This window comes from Marmota marmota, unplaced genomic scaffold (assembly GCF_001458135.2).
Source record: "Marmota marmota marmota unplaced genomic scaffold, marMar, whole genome shotgun sequence".
NCBI lineage: Eukaryota > Metazoa > Chordata > Mammalia > Rodentia > Sciuridae > Marmota > Marmota marmota.
Genome location: NW_025999932.1, coordinates 39,821,589 through 39,832,299, shown reverse-complemented (window position 1 = coordinate 39,832,299; position 10,711 = coordinate 39,821,589). Strand labels below are relative to the sequence as shown.

Genomic DNA, 10,711 nt, shown 5'->3' with positions numbered 1-10,711 from the left:
AAGCCTGAAGTCCTTTCCTACAGGGTACTTAGGTTAAGGCAGTTGTGATAATAATCAGAACTAAAATTTCTTCATTAAGCATAAACTAAAATTATAATAGACCCCAAAATTCTATTTCCTTAACATATTAGGAATGTATATTATTATTTGAACATGGAAGCAAAGTGAACTGAAATAAGAAAGTAAGTTGACTTTTCTAACAATGAAACTATATTTAAAAATGGATAAATATTAACTACTAAAGAAACAGTCCAAAAAGTATTTGTAAATGTGTGACAGATTTACAGACTCTTAGTTTGATCTAAAATGAATAAGATAGAATCTTAGGAAGACAATAAAGGAATGAAATGAAAATGAGATGAATTTGTCTACTTAAACATCTGTGGGAAAGGAGACTGTCTAAGTCAGCCATGGCTGCTGTATCAAAAATACTACAGACTGGTTGGCTTAACAGAAATGAAATCCTCATCATTCTGAAGGGTGGGAAATCCTATATCAAGGAGCCCACTAATTATATTTCTGGTGAGGGCCCTCTTCCTGATTTTCAGGGGACCCCTTCTTTCTATAACCTGGCTTGGGGAAGGGTGCAAATTTTGAACACTTCGTCTTCTTATAATAACACTATAGTTCCATTAGTGAACACACCACCCTTATGCCATCCATAATTATTTCTCAAAGATTCACCTCCAAATGCTGTCAGATTAGGGATGTAGGCTTCAATTTATGAATTTTGGGGAACACAAATGCTTATTCAGTCTATAGCAGAGTTAATTTTTAGAAAGTCTAGAAAAGACATTCATTATACATGAAAAATGATATATTGGATGTAAGATAAGCTACTTGAAAAGCAATTTTATGGCTTTTCCACAGACTGGATCAGGGTTTATTGTCCTTAGCACTATTGGTATTTGGGGCCAGATAATTCTTTGCTGGGGGTTGGGGGGGGACTATCCTTTGCATTATAGAACATATTAGTAACATTCCTGGCTTCTACCTGCCAGAAGCCAGTAGCTTCCCCAACAAACTTCCATTTCCAAAACATTTCTAGAAATTTTCAAATATTTACTTGGTGACATGTGAAATGGAGATCCAGGACTGAAATCTAATAGTCTGTTCTAAAATATAAGCTTAGCTTGTAAAATTAATAAATTCAGGGCTTGGTCTAGTAATATGCATTTTTGAGTCATCTCATATCATTTATATAGGAAGTCAGTGGAGTATAATCTAAAAAATTAATAGGTCATAGATTTTTGTTTTCACTTCTGAAAGGTAGATCAGAATAAATTATAAAGTAAAGTGGGGAATGTAGAGCCCATCTGTCTAATAGAACTTCCTGTAATACTGGAAATGTTCAATATCTATACTCTCCAACAGACCTACTAGCAATCATTAAGAAACTGAAATTTGGTAGTGCTACTGAGAAACTGAGGTTTTTAATTTTATTTAATTTTAAATAATTTAAGTAGTCATTAGTGGCTAATGGCTACTGTATTGAATAGCGTATATCTAGAACAGTAGAGATCTAAATAATTTATGAAGTGACTTGGGTTTAACTTAAATCGTTTTTATTATTTTGATTTACACATGTTCTTTTCTTTTTTAAATAAAAAAGAGGTGTCCAGCAAAGAAGGGTCCTGTGACTTTTTTCTGGTCATGAGTTTTTGTGCTGGCCCCCACTTCCCTGATGCTAGGGTACATTGCTGTCTTCATCTTTTTACAAAGTACTCAAATTAGTTCCACTTTTCTCTTGCCTGTATTTCAGTGCTTTCAATACAAGAAAAATTATATTTCCCTACTTTCATAATTTCAATTAGATTCCATTTCAATTTTAAATGAAATTTTATTTGTAGTAATAATATGTTGAAATTTAAATACATTAATAGCAAATGTGTATTAGAAAAGTAGAGCACTTAGAAAATTTAGAATAGTGCAATAAATCACCAATAATCATACTGTTTAAAGAGAAACTAATTTTAATTTCTTTAATAGTTCATCAGTTCGTTTAAGTTTTGAAAACCCTTCACTATAGAAAATTTTGTGCCTGACAATGAAAGCTTTTTTCCTTTTTTAACTTTGTAACATGATTTTTTTGATTTAAAAATACCTTTTGTTGAATTTTTGTAATTTATGTTTTCCAAAAAAGTAATTGATTTTTAATTTTTGGAATGTTAAAAATATATCCTCATCTTAGGCTATCACACTTTTCTTCTTGGTTTGTTAGTGTTGAATGTTTGCATTCTTTCTGTTTATTTCTCTTGATTCTTTTTTTTCCCCATTTCTGTTGACATATTCAGAGTAGTTCTTGCATTTACAGAAGAATTTAAAAATTTAAATTTAAAATATATTCCTAAAAAAGGAATTATTGGGGAATTGTTTGGGATATTTTTTACTGCTTTTGACCTCTACCACCAACTTGCTTTCGAGAAAGCTCATAAAGCTCATGTGCAGAATTTATCTTTCTCAGTTTCACTAACTCAGGTCATATATACATATACATTTATAATCACTCTATTTGTGCACACAGCAAATATTCCTGCAAGGTTTATCTCCTGGAAATACAATTGCTTGCTGTTCTGCAGAGTATGCATATTTAGAATTTTGATAAATCTACTTAAAATTATTCTCACAGGCTTTTCTTTTTACAGCCTATGAAATAAAATATTTCTTCCCTCCTTTTTTGAACACTGATCTATATTTGAACATATTTCCATGACAAAGAATATTTTTCTACTCAGAGAATTTTAATAGATGAATAGTTTTCTATATATTCCATACAATATTTTTATTGTATTTTTATTACTCTTGCATTTAGGTTGCTACAATTTTATTATTATTCTGTGATATTTACAACTGTAAATAAACCTTTGTCCATTTTTTAAGTAATTTTTTGAGGATATGGTCCTAGAAGTGGAATTGCTAAATCAAAATTCATTTTCTTTTTTCAACCTCTTGATAACAAATTGCCAAAATATCAGCTAGAATATTTTTGCCATATTATATTTCTACCAACACATCTTGTTCTGTTTTTATGCTCCTTTCATCAGGTAATATTCTTCAACAGTGGAAACTTTATATTTTGTAATGTATAATCTGAAGCACTACAAATTCCCACTGGTATCAGGGAAGAGATGAAGTTGTGTGGATTCAGCTTGTGGATTCAGTAGGAACTCATAAATCACATAGAAATATTTTACTCTTAGTCATAATTGTCAGGGAATGGATATTCTGATGAATGCAGTGTCTCTTTGATGTGGATAATATGTTCATGATAATAGAAACCTCTAGACTTAGATTTCATTACCTGCCACTATATCCCTGCCCCTTCTACATATACATTTAGAGAACAATTCTTTGGTATTATTTTCATATACATACATCTGAAGTAAAAATATGTAGCATTTGAAATAACTCTGAATGATATTTATAAAACAGTGCAATTACTGCTAATAAGGTATACTACAGGTATTTCTCTTGGCATTAGGATCTAGATAAAAGTTCATTTTTCCAACAATTAAGTAATACCTCCTTATTTCTCTTTTTTGGGTAATGTTTGATTCTTATTGAGTTTAATCTTTCTTCAGTCATTTTCAGAAGATGGAGAGGAATGGTCAAATGATAAATGAATCTATAAAAATTATGTCCTTAATTTGTAACATTAGTGACTTGGGGTCTGGACGGAGTATCAGCCCAAGTAATATGGCTCCAAACTAAATACTGGGTGAATCTAATTCCTAGTAGCAGACCAAGGCTTGCAAGAGAAGCAACATCTGTCCCGTGAAATGGACCCTAATAACTATTTTACAATCACCGTTGTCAGCCCAGACTAGTTTAGTTGAACTTGAGAAGACATAGCCAATGTCTCCCAATAATTGTTAAATGCTGGCCTTTTCCAATCTACCTCCTACTAACCTAAACCATTAAACTCAGAAGTCAGCAGTGTTGTATGAATGCTCTAGAAGCATTATGTTTTGAGTAGGAGACAGTTTTAATGAGCAGATGTAAAAATGCTTTTACTGGAATCAATAAGGGAAGGAGAAAGGACTTTTAAAAATATATAAGTAATTGAGTTTGTAGAGATAACATGAGAAAAAGATGTGTGACTAGAACAGAAGTTTATAGACTGGAACATGCTTCAAACTAGAAGAAACTGGGAAAAAATGCCAAGGTCATCTTGAACTTATTGGAAATAATAAGGAAAACAGTGATAATTTTCTTATTTAGTCTTGATTGACATGTACAGAAAGGACCATTCTTGAATACCTGCCAAAATTTCTGGAGTCCCACAGGTGAGGAGAAAAGATTTATTTTGGTTCATATTTTCAAAGGTTTCAGTCCATTGTTGTTGGCTCTGTTGCTTTTGGGCCTGTGGGATCTCAATGTTCGCTTTCAAGCTCAGACCTAATATCTTCTGCTAAGCTCCATCTCCTAAAGGTTCCACCAACTCCCAATAGAACCACAGGTTGGCAACGAAGCCTTTAATACCTGAGCCTTTGGGGGATGCTTCATATCCAAACTATAACATAGTCTCTAGTAGATAAAATTAATTTGTAATACTGTGAATAGGAATACTGTGAATAGTCACAGTGAATAGTCATTGCAATTAACTGAAATCATTTGCATCTCTGTGTTTTCTGTAACCAACTTCTACCCTGTTTCAGTTGCAAAATAGCCTGGACAATAGAAAGTCAGGTACAAGTGTGCATCTTCATAGTTCAGACCATACCCAGAGCACCCTCCAGACAAAGCTCACACCCACTGAAGGGACTCCCAGTAATCTCTTTTGCGTATTTTATAACATTGGACAGTTTTTCACAGTAGTAACTAATTCTTCACTGGGAGTTTGTATTTAACCAATGTGCTTTGTTGCTTTGTTTCTACATCTACCATGTCTGGGCTTGGTATCAGGGAAGAGATGGAACTGTGTGGATTCAGCTTGCCAGGTGAAAGGCCTAGCGTGATAATACCAGAGGCAGGAATTTAAGACTTTGATAGAGTGCTTGGGAAAAAGTCTTACAGTTAAACAAATTTTTAAAAAAAGTCTATATATATATATATATTTTTTTTTTAAAGTGTATGATTTTGACCTCCAAACAGCGCCCCACTTCTCATTCCCTAGATCCTCAGATACTGATCTAAGTGTATAGTCCCCTAATAGTTACCGTGTATGTGAGATGACTGTAGTTCTATGTGTGCAGTCTGTGGTCTTAAACAATCTCTCTGTGAGACAGTAGTTCCTTTCAGAGATGTGGGCTTTTTTAGCACCATTTCTTAAGATGGGCACAAAAACTTGGCATATGAGTAATAGTGGGAATACTTGTCTAAATGCACAAAAATGAACAACCCTACCAATCTATTGGATACTTCATTCTTTTAGTAAAAGATATCAAGTCCTTCCAGAAAGTAAATAGCTCCTGGGAGGCAGGATCATTTATGCATTAATTAGTCCTTAAAATCAGTACTTTGAACTGTCTGTGGTAGATAAATATGTATTTATAATTTCCAGTGTCATGGACCAATATAATAAAAATGGATTTCTACAAAAAACAAAATAAAAAAAACACAAAGGTAGAAATACAAGTTCTGATTTTTAATGATCAGATATCAATATATATCAATTACATTTTGGTAAATATAATCAGAACAAATACAAAAGGAAAATAATTACTGAAAATTTATTTTATTGGATGTGTTCATGGAGAATGAATAGAAGCACTAGTCACTTTTTAAATAGCACAATCATAAGTTAGCTGAAAGTTGAATTGAACAGTGATTCCCACATATTAAACACCTACATTCATACCTTGAATGAACACAATACATATCTATATTATAAGCTTTAATGAGACAAATGAATTTGCTTTTTGTTTGTTTCTTTATCTAATCCAGGATAGATTAATAATCCTGTTTCACACAGGGGATAAAGGACTGTCCATATTGTTTTATGTTTTGTTCTACTAACACGAAAGTGGAAAACCCAGTCTCATAGAGGTATTATTGTAAGAATGGAATGGAGACTTTAAAGAGATTTCAGCAAACTTGAGATATTCATCGTTGGCTAACTTTTTATTGTGATAAAATTTTAAAATTTCATAAAAATTGCAAAAATAGGGGCTGGGGATGTGGCTCAAGCGGTAGCGCACTCACCTGGCATGCGTGCGGCCCAGGTTCGATCCTCAGCACCACATACAAACAAAGATGTTGTGTCCGCCAAAAACTAAAAAATAAATATTAAAAATTCTCTCTCTCTGTACCGCTCTATCTCTCTCGCTCTCTCTTTAAAAAAAAAAATTGCAAAAATAACCCCCAAATTTCTGTATGTCCTTTTTGCTCTATTAGAAACACTTAACACTTAAATTCTGAATAATCTGGAACAATGACATAAATCAGGAAAAAACTTTAACACTATTATCGATTCCACAGCTCATATATAAATTATGATAGTTTTCTTTTTGATTATTCAAAGGGTACATTGTATTTATGCACGTGTGTATGTACACTTGTGTGTGTTCTATACCTTCCATCACAAGAGCATACACTGAATTGTCATATCTCTTTAGTCTCCTTTAATTCAGAGTAGCTCCTCAGATTTTCTTCATCTTTCTTGACTTTAACATTTTTTTTAAACAATAAGGCAAGTTATCCCACCATTTGATTACTACTGTTGTCACATGCAGGGGACTATCTTTTTTATGACAAAAAATACAGTGAAGCTCATTTCCGCATGTGTAGAATTAAAATTAATAATAAAAAGTAGTAATATAAATAGTTGCCTAGTTTAGGTAGTAATTTTTACCTTTCAAATAAAAATAAGCCTAATTCAAAAGTAAACAACAAATAACATTGAAGATTTAATTTTTTAAAGTACAACAAAATGCTAGAAGAAGAAATAGACAATTATAAAAATGTCATTTATATTAATTGCTATTGTTTAGGTGGAAAAGGTCTTTCTAAGCATAATTCCAAATTTAGAAATCATAACAAAAATAAATATAGGTATATAATACATACATATTAAATTTGATCTATACTAACAATAGCATTCCTGCAGAGAGGAAAAGCACCATAAGTAAATCAAAAAGGCAAAAATTGAAAAGTGTATTTAACTTGTACTATAAATTAAGGTTTCATCTCTCTAATAGGTAAAGGACTCTTAGAAATCAAACAGAAGGGGCTGGAGTTATGGCTCAGTGGTACAGCACTCACCTAGCATGGGTGAGGCACTGGGTTTGGTCCTCAGAACCACATAAAGATAAATAAAGATATTGTGGCTATCAACAACCAAAACATATTAAAAAAAGAAATCAATCAGAAAAAGTTCAGCCCCAAGCCACATAAAACAACAGGGAAGCAATGAGGGTGGTCCCAAGAAAATAAATGCATGTGCTTCTTCAAGACTCCACATGCTTACACCACCCGTAATGAGGAAAATACAAGTTAAATGCACCTAGACCCCATTTCTCACCTAATTATTAGACAAAATTTTGAAAGTTGGCTGCAAACTGTTGGCTAGGCCATGAGAAGCAAATTCTTTCATGCGCTGTTGTTGAGAATGTAAGATAGAATGAATAGATGGTAGAAACCATCATGATGTTATAGATGTCATTTATCAGAGTACAAATGCATCAATATTTTGGCCCAATACTGATAGAATCTTTTCTTATTGATATTAATCAAAATTACAAATGCATTAGTATTTTGAGCCAATACTGATGGACTTTTTCCTATAGATATGACTTTGAATGCATGAAATACTATACAGTCAAAATATTCATTGTAACATTGTTTATAATAGCAAAACATGGAAAATAAACCAAATATCTTCCAATGAAAGCTTATTTAAATAAAAAATGGTACATTGCAAAATGGGATTCTATGCAGGTTTACAAAAGAATAATGGAGTTCTCTGTGTACAAATGTGCACTGATCCCTAGTTTGGAAAAAAGCAAAGTATAGATCAATGTATGCAGTAGGCTACTCTTTATAAAAGTGATGAATACTGGAAAGATACAGAAAATAAAACAAAGGGGCTGTCTATAAAGTGTGAATGTGAAGGAACAGGAAGTAGTAATATTTCTAATTTTATTTGATTTTTGAAATGTGATGTTTTATTTGAAAGATCTGCTTATTTATAGTTCTGTGACAAAAGGTGGCTTTGTACTGCTGAGATTACATGCCACAGAGCTTTCTATTTGCTTTTCTATTTTAGATGCAAATGGACATTTTATAATACATATTATCATCTGTCTTTGATTTAATATAGCCATACTCTGTATTCTATCTATCTTTTACTAAAAAAGTAAACAATTGATTCAGGAAATGAAAGCTACCAACAATTAAAGTAGACCCTATCTTTACTATGAGCTATTTAATTTTTATCAATATTTGGGTCTTTTATTATCTTAACTCTTTTTTAAGTGTTTGAGTGAATTTTTGTCTCTAAGGTTAGCAAAAAATATATACATACTGAAAAATGTCTTTTTTATGAATAATTGGAAAGTGGACTGTTGAGAGAAGTACTGGTTTGTGTCTAAAGACTGCCTCTCATCTCTGTGCTGCATCTAGCATTGGAAGTCCAGGTTATAGTGCCATCCTCGATAAGAGAAGCTCATGATATAAACAAGGTTTGGCTAATCATGAGCATGAAGGAAAAGATCTGCATAACCAGCTAGAAGCATAAAATGAGGGGAAATATTCACATCATCAGTAAAATACATAAGAATAAGCTGGATCATACATTTCAGAAACCTATACAAGAAAAACTTCAAAATATAAAACATTACTGTGATTATTTTCCAGGAAAGAAAAGTAGATAATTAAAAATTGTAATTCCTTCCAAATGGACTAAAAACTTTTGTGTAAACCTCATCAAAATTCTAAGGGTATTCTTCTGGAAATTGCTAAAAGAATCAAGTTTCATCTGGAAGAATAAGAATTAAAAATATACTGCAAAAAAATAAAAACATTAAAAAATCAAGATGAATTGATAAGTAGGTGCAAAGATGAACAGATAGGAATAAAGCAAAGATGGTAACATGTAGATTGAGAATCCATATGATGCCTGTAGGGTGGTTAGTGTTCATATATTTCAGTTGCTTTTGATGTTTGAAAATTCCCACAATAAAATAGGGCAAAAAATCTGCCATAGTTCCTATTTTTACTACATTGATTTCAAATGCCTCTGCCTGGCTTTTATAGTGGGATCATATCATGATGTATCTGTCCAACCTTATTTTCCACTGTTCCCTACTAATTCCTCGGCTGTAACCAAGCTAATTTCTTCACTATCCCTCACTCCTGCTATGTTCATTTTCCCTTTTGCTCCTTTTTTCTTGTCCCCTTCCAACCTTGTCAGGCTTCCATCCAGCTCCTGCTGAGCACAGCCCTCTGTCTGGCCCATACTGACCCACCACTGCACTTAGGATTTAACAGAAAATTTATTCTGCCTCAAGGGAGAACTTCTTATGTTTTGGCCTCTAATCGAATCTTATGTAATTGTGAACCCATTCTCACACTTCCTGTGTTACTCAGCATCTAGCATAGTGCTCAGTAGGAGACAATGAATGATTTGTGGTTGGCTGATGGATTATTAATATACATAGTTATGAGTTCAATCATTGAATGAATCAATGAGATTTCCTTCCCCTGCAAAAGCTGTGGTGTCTGCCATGGTTATGGTGTCTGGTCCATGGGAGATTTTCCCATGGATAGAAAACAACAACAACAACAACAACAAAAACCCTTTTTTTTCTTTCACTCTCTGCTCTTTCTCTATTTGAATATTTGTTTTTCTACATATTTTGTCTACTGAATAGACCAGCATTCCAGTTATTATATACCAAGAAAGCTATATATTCACAAAGAACTTTGTCAATTTCAAAGTTAGGAACAGTTCTTCCACCTGTATCTAAAAGGTGTGCTTTCCTGTGGCCACTGTGAAATGAAGGGTAGATTGTGTATTAGTTTCCTCTTGCTGATATAACAAATTATCACAATTTAGTGACTTCAACAGCCTAAATTTATATACTTACAGTTCTGGAGACTGTACATCTAAATATGTCTTTCAGGCTAAAAATCAAGGTGTTGGAAGAACTCCTTTTATTCTCTAGTCCTGAATAGATGGATGCCCACTTGTTATATTCTGGAACATCAGGGAGCCAATTGTGGCTGGACAGAGCCAGAAGCAACATGGGAGACTTTAGAGAGATAGGAACTAGGGCAGAGCATCTAGGAATTTCTTGGGTTTTTACTATGTATGATGGAGAGTTATTGGAGGCCTTTGAGCAGAAGACTGTTTTTAAAGGATCCCTCTGGCTGTTGTACTTTGAGTAGACTTTTTGGGTAAGGAAGCCAGGAGACCAAGAAAGGGCTACTGCTGTCATCCAGGTGAGAAATGATGGCTGTTTGGTTTGGGGTGAGGGCATATTTTGAAGATGGAGTCAATAGGATTTATCGATGGAAGAATTAGAGAGAGAGAGTGAGAGAGAGAGAGAGAGAGAGATAAGGAGAAAGAGAGAGAAAGAGAAGAGAGGAAAGGAGAGGAGAGAGGAGACGGGAGAGAGGGAGAAATTCAGAGAAAAACAAAACAATAGAATTTTCCCTTTAAACTTCTGGAGCATAGAGAATAGAATGACTTACACCAAACTATTGGTAAGAAGTAGAAACGTCTCTATGTGGCTGTAAAATGGACCTTCCCATTTTCACTATATATATA

At 33.2% G+C, this 10,711-nt stretch overlaps 1 long non-coding RNA gene across 3 annotated transcripts in view; it reads left to right on the top strand.

The window, feature by feature from the left end:
* LOC125616154 overlaps positions 1-10,711 on the top strand; it is a 72,644-nt gene that overhangs the window by 12,150 nt on the left and 49,783 nt on the right. The window lies entirely within an intron of this gene.